Below are 13,304 nucleotides of genomic sequence, written 5' to 3'. Positions count from 1 at the left end.
AATCGTCCATGAAAACCTCACAAATCTTTTCACAAAAGTCAGAGAATATAGCCACCATGCATCTTTGGAAGGTAGCAGGTGTATTACATAAACCAAAAGGCATACGTCTATAAGCAAAAGTACCGAATGGGCAAGTAAAAGTGGTCTTAGATTGATCATCAGCTGACGCAGGTATTTGAGAGAAACCAGAATAACCATCTAGAAAGCAAAAATGTGTATGTTTGGATAATCTTTCTAGCATTTGATCAATAAAAGGCAAGGGGTAATGATATTTTTTAGTAGCCTTATTTAATTTGCGTAAATCAATTACCATCCTATAACTTGTAATAATTCTTTGCGGAATCAATTCATCTTTATCATTAGGAACGACAGTAATACCTCCCTTTTTAGGGACACAATGGATAGGACTTACCCACTAACTATCAGCAACGGGATAAATTATACCTGCCTCAAGGAGCTTTAGTATTTCCGTTCTTACCACTTCTTTCATCTTAGGATTCAGCCGTCATTGGTGATCACGAACTAGTTTGGCATCTTTCTCCATATTTATTTTGTGTTGACATAGTGTGGGACTAATGCCTTTAAGATCTTCAAGAGTATATCCAATAGCAGCATGGTGCTCCTTCAGAGGTTTCAATAATCTCTCTTCTTCATGCTCTGAAAGGTTAGCACTAATAATAACATGATATATCTTTTTCTCATCAAGATAAGCATATTTAAGAGTATCAGGTAACGGTTTGAGCTCAAACACGGGATCACCCTTGGGTGGAGGAGGATCCCCTAGGATTTCAACAGGCAAATTGTGTTTCAGGATGGGTTCCTGTTTAAAGAATACTTCATCTATTTCCCTTCTTTCATTCATAAACATATCATTTTCATGGTCTAGCAAATAGTGTTCTAAAGGATCACTAGGAGGCACGGCAATAGAAGCAATACCAATAATTTCATCTTTACTAGGCAATTTCTCTTCACGGTGTTGTCTACAAAATTTAGAGAAATTAAATTCATGAGACATATCACCTAAACCAATAGTAACAACATCCTTTTCGCAATCTATCTTAGCATTAACTGTGTTCAAGAAGCGTCTACCAAATATAATGGGACAAAAGCTATCTTGTGGGGAACCAAGAACAAGAAAATCAGGAGGATATTTAGTTTTCCCACACAAGACTTCAACATCTCTAACAATTCCAATTGGTGAAATAGTATCTCTATTGGCAAGTTTAATTGTGACATCAATATCTTCTATCTCAGCAGGTGCAATATCATGCATAATTTCTTTGTATAAGTCATGAGGTATAGCACTAGCACTGGCACCCATATCACATAAGCCTTGATAACAACGATCTCCTATTTTAACAGAAATAACAGGCATGCCTACCACAGATATAGGTTTATCTTTAGCACAAGGTTTAGCAATTCTAGCAGTCTCATCACGGAAATGAATAACATGCCCATCAATATTATCAGACAAGAGATCTTTAACAATAGCAATATTAGGTTCAACTTTAATTTGCTCAGGAGGTGTATAGGTTCTAATATTGCTTTTACGAACCACAGTTGAAGCTTTAGCATGATCTTTTATCCTAATAGGAAAAGGTGGTTTCTCAACATAAGCAGTAGGAACAATAGGATCATTATAAGTGATAGTCTTTTCTTCAACTTTAATAGGTGCAACTACTTTTACTTCTATGGGAGGATTATATTTAAACCACTTCTCCCTAGGGAGATCAACATGAGTAGCAAAAGATTCACAGAAAGAAGCTACTGTCTCAGAGTCAAGTCCATATTTAGTGCTAAATTTACGGAGAACATCGGTATCCATAAAAGATTTAACACAATCAACCTTATGTGTCATACCTGACTCCTTACCTTCGTTGAGGTCCCAATCTTCAGATTTGCGTTTAATTCTTTCCAATAAATCCCATTTGAATTCAATAGTCTTCATCATAAAAGAGCCAACACAAGAAGTATCGAGCATGGTGCGATTGCTATCAGAAAGCCGAGCATATAAATTTTGAATAATTATTTCTCTTGAGAGCTCATGATTGGGGCATGAATATAGCATTGATTTAAGCCTCCCCCAAGCTTGAGCGATGCTTTCTCCTTCGCGAGGCCAAAAATTATATATATATAATTGCGATCACGATGAACAAGATGCATAGGATAAAACTTCTGATGGAATTCCAATTTCAATCGTTTGTAGTTCCATGATCCCATATCATCACATAGCCTATACCATGTCAATGCATCTCCCTTCAAAGATAAAGGGAAGACCTTCTTCTTAATAACATCCTTGGGCACACCTGCAAGCTTAAATAATCCACAAACTTCATCCACATATATTAGGTGCTCATGAGGATGCATTGTTCCGTCTCCTGCAAAAGGATTAGCTAGCAGTTTTTCTATCATACCCGAAGGAATCTCAAAGTAGACATTTTCATTTTCAGTAGGTTCAACAGGTTGAGGAGCAACTCTTTGCTCTACTGGTCGGGGTGAAGATACCCCGAACAAGCCCCTTAGAGGATTACTTTCCATAGTAACAAGTGACAGTAAATTTCAGCACACTATATAAATTTTCCCTTACCAAATTCCACCTACCAAAGGCGCTTCACTCCTCGGCAACGGGGCCAGAAAAGAGTCTTGATGACCCACAAGTATAGGGGATCTATCGTAGTCCTTTCGATAAGTAAGAGTGTCGAACCCAACGAGGAGCAGAAGGAAATGATAAGCGGTTTTTATCAAGGTATTCTCTGCAAGCACTGAAATTATAGGTAACAGATAGTTTTGTGATAAGATAAATGGTAACGAGCAACAAGTAACAAAAGTAAAATAAGGTGCATCAAGGTGGCCCAATCCTTTTTGTAGCAAAGGACAAGCCTGGACAAGTTCTTATATAGAGAAAAGCGCTCCTGAGGACACATGGGAATATCATCAAGCTAGGTTTCATCACGATCATATTATTCGCGTTCGGTACTTTGATAATTTGGTATGTTGGTGGACCGGTGCTTGGGTACTGCCCTTACTTGGACAAGCATCTGATAACCCAATGGTATAGGGGATCGCAACAGTTTTCGATAAGTAAGATGGCGAACCCAACAAGGAGCTAAAGGTAGAACAAATATTCCCTCAAGTTCTATCGACCACCGATACAACTCTACGCACGCTTGACGTTCGCTTTACCTAGAACAAGTATGAAAGTAGAAGTACTTTGTAGGTGTTGTTGGATAGGTTTGCAAGATAATAAAGGGTACGTAAATAAAAAGTAGGGGCTGTTTAGATAAAGAAACAATAAAGTAAATATAGTGAGTGTGGAGAAGTGGTGGTAGGAGCTACGAAATTGCCCCTAAGCAATTGACTACTTTACTAGACCGATAGCAAGTATTATGTGGGAGAGGCCACCGCTAGCATGTCATCCCTGACTTGGAATTCTATGCACTTATCATTGGTACTATTAGCAAGCATCCGCAACTACTAATGTTCATTAAGGTAAAATCCAACCATAGCATTAAGATATATTGGTCCCCCTTCAATCCCGTATGCATCAATTTCTATGCTAGGTTGAAGCTTCTATCACTCTTGCCCTCCAATACATAGTCCTATCAACATACAACTAACCCTATGGTGTGATCCACGCGCGCGATCATATGATGGGCACCAAAGGACAGCAACATAACCACAAGCAAATTAAATCAATCATAGCAATTCATCAACCACCGATAGGACAACGAAAATCTACTCAGACATCATAGGATGGCAACACATCATTGGATATGAAGCATAAAGCACCATGTTCAAGTAGAGGGTACAGCGGGTTGCGGGAGAGTGGACTGTTGTAGATAGAGGGGGGAGGTGATGGAGATGTTGGTGAAGATGGCAAAGGTGTTGGTGTAGATCGTGGTCATGATGATGATGGCCACGGCAGCGTTCCGGCGCCACCGGAAGAGAAGGGGTGAGGGGGCCCCTTCATATTATTCTTCCTTGACCTCCTCCCTAGATGGGAGAAGGGTTTCCCCTCTGGTCATTGGCCTCCATGGCATGGGAGGGGCGAGAGCCCCCCGAGATTGGATCTGTCTCTCTATCTCTCTCTGTTTCTGTGTTCCCAGATTCTTCCCTTTCACCGTTTCTTATATTCCTGGAGATCCGTAACTCTGATTGGGCTGAAATTTTAACACGATATCTATCCGGATATTAGCTTTCTTGCGGCGAAAGGAGGGCATCAACCGCCTTACGGGTGGCCCATGAGGTTCAGGGGCGCGCCTAGGGGGGTAGGCGCGCACCCTGCCTCGTGGCCACCTTGGGCACTGTCTCGCGTGGATTTTTCTTCCCAAAAATCATATATATTCCAAAAAAAATCTTCGTCAGTTTTTATCCCGTTTGGACTCTGTTTGATATGGATATTCTGCGAAACAAAAAACATGCAACAAACAGGAGCTGGCACTGGGCACTGGATCAATATGTTAGTCCCAAAAATAGTATAAAAAGTTGCCAAAAGTATATGAAAGTTGTAGAATATTGGCATGGAACAATCAAAAATTATAGATACGACGGAGACGTATCAGCATCCCCAAGCTTAATTCCTGCTCGTCCTCGAGTAGTTAAATGATAAAAAAGATAATTTTTGATGTGGAATGCTACCTAGCATAATCTTGATCACATATCTAATCATGGAATGAATATTAGGATACGAGTGATTCAAAGCAATAGTCTATCATTTGACATAAAAACAATAATACTTCAAGCCTACTAATAAAGCAATCATGTCTTTTCAAAATAACATGGCTAAATAAAGTTATCCCTACAAAATTATATAGTCTGGCTATGCTCCATCTTCACCACACAAAATATTCACATCATGCACAACCCCGATGACAAGCCAAGCAATTGTTTCATACTTTTGACGTTCTCAAACCTTTTCAACTTTCACGCAATACATGAGCGTGAGCCATGGACATAGCACTATAGGTGGAATAGAATATGATGGTGGAGAAGACAAAAAGGAGAAGATAGTCTCACATCAACTAGCCATATCAACGGGCTATGGAGATGCCCATCAATAGATATCAATGTGAGTGAGTAGGGATTGCCATGCAACGGATGCACTAGAGCTATAAGTGTATGAAAGCTTCAACTGAAACTAAGTGGGTGTGCATCCAACTTTCTTGCTCATGAAGACCTCGGGCATTTGAGGAAGCCCATCATCGGAATATACAAGCCAAGTTCTATAATGAAAATTTCCACTAGTATATGAAAGTGATAACTCAAGAGACTCTCTATATGAAGAACATGGTGCTACTTTGAAGCACAAGTGTGGAAAAAGGATAGTAGCACTGCCCCTTCTCTCTTTTTCTCTCATTTTTTGTTTTATTTTTATTTTTATTTTTTGGTGGGCTTCTTTGGCCTCTTTTTTTATTTGGGCTTCTTTGGCCTCTTTTTTTGTAAAGTCCGGAGTCTCATCCCGACTTATGGGGGAATCATAGTCTCCATCATCCTTTCCTCACTGGGGCAATGCTGTAATAATGATGATCATCACACTTTTATTTACTTACAACTCAATATTACAACTCAATGTCTAGAACAAAGTATGACTCTATATGGATGCCTCCGGCGGTGTACCGGGATGTGCAATGATCTAGCGTAGCAATGACATCAAAAAATGGACAAGCCATGAAAACATCATGCTAGCTATCTTACGATCATGCAAAGCAATATGACAATGAATGCTCAAGTCATGTATATGATGATGATGGAAGTTGCATGGCAATATATCTCGGAATGGCTATGGAAATGCCATGATAGGTAGGTATGGTGTCTGTTTTGAGGAAGATATATGGTGGGTTTCAGGTACCGGCGAAAGTTGCGCGATACTAGAGAGGCTAGCAATGGTGGAAGGGTGAGAGTGCGTATAATCCATGGACTCAACATTAGTCATAAAGAACTCACATACTTATTGCAAAAATCTATTAGTCAGCGAAACAAAGTACTAGGCACATGCTCCTCTGGGGATAGATTGGTAGGAAAAGACCATCGCTCGTCCCCGACGGCCACTCATAAGACAATCAATAAATAAATCATGCTCCGACTTCGTTACATAACGGTTCACCATACGTGCATGCTACGGGAATCAAAAACCTCAACACAAGTATTTCTACTAATCCACAACTACCCACTAGCATGACTCTAATATCACCATCTTTATACCGCAAAACTATTGCAAGGAATCAAACATATCATATTCAGTGATCTACAAGTTTTATGTAGGATTTTATGACTAACCATGTGAATGACCAGTTCCTGTCATCTCTCTAAATAGATATAAGTGAAGCAAGAGACTTTAATTCTTTCTACAAAAGATGTGCCCACTGTCGGTGTCGAAACCGGCAGATCTCGGGTAGGGGGTCCCGAAACTGTGCATCTAGGCCGGATGGTAACAGGAGGCAGGGGACACGATGTTTTACCCAGGTTCGGGCCCTCTTGATGGAGGTAAAACCCTACGTCCTGCTTGATTAATATTGATGATATGGGTAGTACAAGAGTAGATCTACCACGAGATCAGATAGGCTAAACCCTAGAAGCTAGCCTATGGTATGATTGTATGTTATGGTTGTTGTCCTACGGACTAAAGCCCTTCGGTTTATATAGACACCGGAGAGGGTTAGGGTTACACAAGGTCGGTTACAAAGGAGGAGATATCCATATCCTTATTGCCTAGCTTGCCTTCCACGCCAAGTAGAGTCCCATCCGGACACGAGACGAAGTCTTCAATCTTGTATCTTCATAGTCTAACAGTCCGGCCAATGGAGATAATCCGGCTGTCCGGAGACCCCCTAATCCAGGACTCCCTCACCCATGCTCTAACAAATATAAGTGAAGCAAAAGAGCATTCTACAAATGGCGGTTTCCTATGTAAAGAGAAACAGGCAATCCAAACTTCAAATGATATAGGCGAAGCACATGAAGCATTCTATAAAGCCATACTCAAAAGATATAAGTGAAGTGCAATGAGAATCCTATAAATCAACCAAGGACTATCTCATACCAGCATGGTGCATAAAAGAAAAATGAAAACTAAATGCAAAAGACGCTCAAAGATCTGCACATATCACATGAATGAAACGAATCCGAAAACATACCGATACTTGTTGAAGAAAGAGGGGATGCCTTCCGGGGCATCCTCAAGCTTAGACGCTTGAGTATCCTTGAATATTTACTTGGGGTGCCTCGGGCATCCCCAATCTTGAGCTCTTGCCTCTCTTCCTTCTTCTCACATCGAGACCTTCTCGATCATTGGACACTTCATCCACACAAAACTTCAACAGAAAACTCGGTAAGATCCGTTAGTATAATAAAGCAAATCACTACTCTAAGTACTATTGCAAACCAATTCATATTTTGTTTTTGAATTGTGTCTACTGTAATATAAAATTTTTCATGGCTAAATCCACTGATATGAATCGATAGTTTCATCAAAACAAGCAAACTATGCATCAAAAACAGAATCTGTCTAAAACAGAATAGTCTGTGATAATCTGAACATTCACCATACTTCTGTTACTTGAGAACTTCTACCAAAATTATGAAAAATAAAAAATTTGTATAGGAAGACAGTGCAAAAAGAATCAGAACCATTTGACGTTCCAGCTAAAAATGTAAAATCGCGCACTACAGCCAAAGTTTCTGTCCTGCACCGTACAAACCATCAAGCAAATGTAAACATCCTAAAGGCAAACCTTGGCACATTATTTTTATAATACAATGGAATTGTACAAGGGGATAATTATTTTTATTGAAAAGTTTCTGTAATCAAGATTCACAAAGTTTCCGTGAGCATGAACAAAGTTTAAGGCTAGCTCCCACTTCAACAATGCTTGTCTTTCTCACTTTCGCTTTCCTTTTTGAAAAAGTTTTGGGTTCCCCTCTTTATTTTTGTTGTTTTTAAACTATATGAAAGCACTCAACAGAAATAAATGACTCCCTGAAACTTCCGGGTTGTCTCCCTGGCAGCGCTTTCTTTAAAGCCATTAAGCTAGGCATATAGTGCTCAAGTAATGAATCCACCCAGATCCCAAGGTATATCAAAGCCAATTTTAATTAACAATGATTTATAATTTAGTAGTGATCACAAAGTAACATATATCATGCAATAATGAAGTCTAACTCTCTTCCTATGCATCGGCATGTCATAAAAGAACAATTCATGCAAACAAAGTAAAGGCCAATGCATAGTATAAACAATTTCTTGCAATTTTATCATATTGGAAACATAGAGACGTGGAGATATAGTTCCTCTCTCATAATAATTGCAAGGAGGAGCATCAAGCACATGCATATTATATTCATCAAAATCATCATGTGCAACAGTAAAAGGCAACCCATCAATATATTCCTTAATAAGAGCAAACTTCTCCGATATAGTGTAGTTTGGAGAATTCAAAAAGATAATAGGACTATCATGTGTGGGTGCAATAGCAACAATATCATGTTTAACATAAGGAACTATAGAAAGTTCATCTCCATAAGCATAATTCATATTGGCATCTTGGCCACAAGCATAGCAAGCATCATCAAAAAGGGATATTTCAAAAGAATCAACGGGATCATAACAATCATCATAGCAATCATCCTTCGGTAAGAACGAAGGGAAATTAAACAATGTATGAGTTGAAGAGTTACTCTCATTATAAGGTAGGCATGGGTAGCTAATCCGCTCTTCCTCCTTTTGTTCTTCGCTCTCCTCCTCACCTTTTTCATCCAATGAGCTCATAGTTTCATCAATTTCTTTTTCCATAGACTTTTGCAAAATATTAGTCTCTTCTTGGACAGCGGAGACTTTCTCAATAAGCGCATTAATATATGAATTATATTCATCATTATCATAGCAATATTTTAAGATAGCTAAATTTCTAGGCCTATAAACATCATCATCATAAGCTTCATGCTTTTCAAACAAAGATTCAATTTCATAAGCACCCTTGAAAGCAACAAATTCTTCTATTTGTTCCACATCATAGTAATCATATATACCATTAGCATAAGAAGCTAAGGTTTCATTATCATTAAATTCACATGAAAAGGGAAGGTGTGGAGCCTTCACCTTAGAGCAACAAGTATAATCATATCTCAAGCATAGTTGCCTAGCATACCAATTCAATATATGAATTTGATCCCATAATAGTTTCCCTTTTTGTGTCAAGCGGTAATCCCTAAAGTATTCATGTTGATCCAACATTACTCCCATTACATAATTGAATGGGATTTTCTCAGGATTATTAAAGTAGTACATAATATTTTTCACATAACCATCATCGAGGGTTTTAGGAGGTTCCCCATCTCCATGAGTAGCAAGTACACCTAATTTTTTTGGTATTTCGTGTTCCATATCCATAACTAAAGATAGAGAACAACTAAGAACAGAAAATACAAATTACTTAGTGATAAAGCAAACAAGCACACACGAGAATATTCACCCCACGCTATTGCTCCCCCGCAATGGTGCCAGAAAAAGGTCTTGATAACCCACAAGTATAGGGGATCACAACAGTTTTCGATAAGTAAGAGTGGCAAACCCAACGAGGAGCTAAAGGTAGAACAAATTTTTCCCTCAAGTTCTATCGACCACCGATACAACTCTACGCACGCTTGACGTTCGCTTTACCTAGAACAAGTATGAAACTAGAAGTACTTTGTAGGTGTTGTTGGATAGGTTTGCAAGATAATAAAGAGTACCTAAATAAAAAGTAGGGGCTGTTTAGATAAAGAAAGAATAAAGTAAATATAGCGAGTATGGAAAAGTGGTGGTAGGAGTAGCGAAATTTCCCCTAAGAAATTGACTACTTTACTAGACCGATAGCAAGTATTATGTGGGAGAGGCCACTGCTAGCATGTCATCCCTGACTTGGAATTCTATGCACTTATGATTGGAACTATTAGCAAGCATCCGCAACTACTAACGTTCATTAAGGTAAAACCCAACCATAGCATTAAGACATATTGGTCCCCCTTCAATCCTGTATGCATTAATTTCTATGCTAGGTTGAAGCTTCTGTCACTCTTGCCCTCTAATACATAGTCCTATCAACATACAACTAACCCTATGGTGTGATCCACGCGCGCGATCATATGATGGGAACCAAAGGACAGCAACATAACGACAAGCAAATTAAATCAATCATAGCAATTCATCAACCACTGATAGGACAACGAAAATCTACTCAGACATCATAGGATAGCAACACATAATTGGATAATAATATAAAGCATAAAGCACCATGTTCAAGTAGAGGGTACAACGGGTTGCGGGAGAGTGGACTGCTGTAGATAGAGGGGGGGGGGAGGTGATGGAGATGTTGGTGAAGACGGCGGAGGTGTTGGTGTATATCGTGGTGATGATGATGATGGCCACGACAACGTTCCGGCGCCACCGAAAGAGAAGGGGAGAGGGGGCCCCTTCGTCTTCTTCTTCCTTGACCTCCTCCCTAGATGGGAGAAGGGCTTCCCCTCTGGTCGTTGGCCTCCATGGCATGGGAGGGGCGAGAGCCCCTCCGAGATTGGATCTGTCTCTTTGTCTCTCTCTGTTTCTGCGTTCCCAGGTTCTTCCCTTTTACCGTTTCTTATATTCCTGGAGATCCGTAGCTCCGATTGGGCTGAAATTTTAACACGATCTCTATCCAGATATTAGCTTTCTTGCGGCGAAAGAAGGGCAGCAACCGCCTTACGGGTGGCCCACGAGGGTCAGGGGCGCGCCCCTGCCTCCTGGCCACCTCGGGCACCGTCTCGCGTGGATTTTTCTTCCCAAAAATCATATATATTCCAAAAAAAACTCCATCAGTTTTTATCCCGTTTGGACTCCGTTTGATATGGATATTCTGCGAAACAAAAAACATGCAACAAACAGGAACTAGCACTGGGCACTGGATCAATATGTTAGTCCCAAAAATAGTATAAAAAGTTGCCAAAAGTATATAAAGTTGTAGAATATTGGCATGGAACAATAAAAAATTATAGAGACAACGGAGACGTATCAGCATCCCACTTATGATTAACCTCTATTGCAAGAATCCGCAACTACAACAAAAGTATTAAGGTAAACCTAACCATAGCATGAAACATATGGATCCAAATCAGCCCCTTATGAAGCAACACATAAACTAGGGTTTAAGCTTCTGTCACTCTAGCAACACATCATCTACTTATTACTTCCCAATGCCTTCCTCTAGGCCCAAATAATGGTGAAGTGTCATGTAGTCGACGTTCACATAACACCACTAGAGGAGAGACAACATACATCTCATCAAAATATCGAACGAATACCAAATTCACATGACTACTAATAGCAAGACTTCTCCCATGCCCTCAGGAACAAACATAACTACTCACAAAGCATATTCATGTTCATAATCAGAGGGGTATTGATGTGCATATAGGATCTGAACATATGATCTTACACCAAATAAACCAACTAGCATCAACTACAAGGAGTTATTAACACTACTAGCAACCCACACGTACCAATCCCGGACTTAGAGACAAGAACTGGATACAAGAGATGAACTAGGGTTTGAGAGGAGATGTTGCTGGTGAAGATGTTGATGGAGATTGACCGCCTCCCAATGAGAGGATCGTTGGTTATGACGATGGCGATGATTTCCCCCTCCCGGAGGGAAGTTTCCCTGGCAGAACAACTTCGCCGGAGCCCTAGATTGGTTCTTCCAAGGTTCCACCTCGTGGTGGCGGAGTTTCGTCCCGAAAGCTGGCTTATGATTTTTTTCCTCATTGAAAGACTCCATATAACAGAAGATGGGCATCGAAGGGCCACCAGGGGGCCCACGAGGCAGGGGGCGCGCCTAGGTGGGTAGGGCGCGCCCCCCACCCTCGTGGGCAGGGTGTGGCCCCCTCTGGAACTTCTTGCGCTCATTATTTTTTATATATTCTAAAAATGACTTCTGTGAAGTTTTAGGACTTTTGGAGCTGTGCAGAATAGGTCTCGAATATTTGCTCCTTTTCCAGCCCAGAATCCCAGCTGCCGGCATTCTCCCTCTTTATGTAAACCTTGTAAAATAACAGAGAATAGGCATAAGTATTGTGACATAATGTGTAATAACAGCCCATAATGCAATAAATATCGATATAAAAGCATGATGCAAAATGGACGTATCATGGCACTAGCATTATCGGTAGGTTCCTCTGGAAGTGGATCCTCTAGAACTTGTTCCTTTTTATCATGCTTGAGAACAATTCTTAGAATTCTATACTAGGTGGTAAAGTTTGTTCCATTTAGTTTATCCTTTTCTAGAATTGATTTCAATGCAAAGTTGGGTGGAGCAGGTGGTGCCATTGATCTACAACACAAAATATGCAATCACTAAGCAATGTGTTTACTAGAGTAATTCAAGCCTTAAATATAAATACTCCCACTAAAGTTGGCATCCCTCTGCAAACTCTAAGTGATTCAGGACCCGACTAGCACATGCGACTAGTGAGCTTTAGGATCACTGCTAGACAACATGCCTATCCGGTAAGCAACTCCTTGCTAATTCTATATGACTCCTGTCGGCCGGGAAGGTATCTCATACCCCGACACCGAACCTTCTTTGCCACAAGGCCCAAAACCGTTTTGATAGCCTTGTCAAGTTAACCTGACGCAGTGCATGTCCGTGTCCGACACGAACCCTTCAGTTCAAGGACACCTAGCAGCACCCCAATTTTATGAGCCCACTACTAGACATACTTGACGTGCGAAGGTGCAACATCGGGGATGGCCAATTTCTTGATATTAACGAGGGATCTTTCTATCATTCTAACATGCATAGAAAACAAGAAGCATAACAATCACAAATAAAACATATATTGTGAAATAGTATGGCTCCTTCATGGATGTTCTTCCAGGTCGGCTCCGACTCTGATGACGATCTAGGAACTCCATCTTGTTTGTCACGCTGGGACGCCAAGCCACCAACCTGATCTCTATTATCCAACTACTACAACTAGTAATGAATTTTACATAGAGTCACAAGTCAACACGCAGGTCGTTATACAATATAATGACAACATTTTGGCTCCTTCCAGCTGACAAACATGACACGCAAGCCATGTATAATTTACATACATCCATCACATACACATGAGCCATACTATTCACATCAAACCTGCAAAACAAAGTTACATATAGAATCACATTCTACCGGTTTGAGTGATCGTCTATGAAATACAAGGCGCTACGCACACGGCGGTCCGATTAAGCTGAATTTTCCGATCTGACTGATCTTATCGACCATTGCGAGTCCGGTTCGGATTTACGTTTCACT

This window comes from Triticum dicoccoides, chromosome 1A, assembly GCF_002162155.2.
Source record: "Triticum dicoccoides isolate Atlit2015 ecotype Zavitan chromosome 1A, WEW_v2.0, whole genome shotgun sequence".
In the NCBI taxonomy this organism is placed as follows: Eukaryota; Viridiplantae; Streptophyta; class Magnoliopsida; order Poales; family Poaceae; genus Triticum; species Triticum dicoccoides.
Note: the sequence above shows the minus strand (reverse complement) of the source record.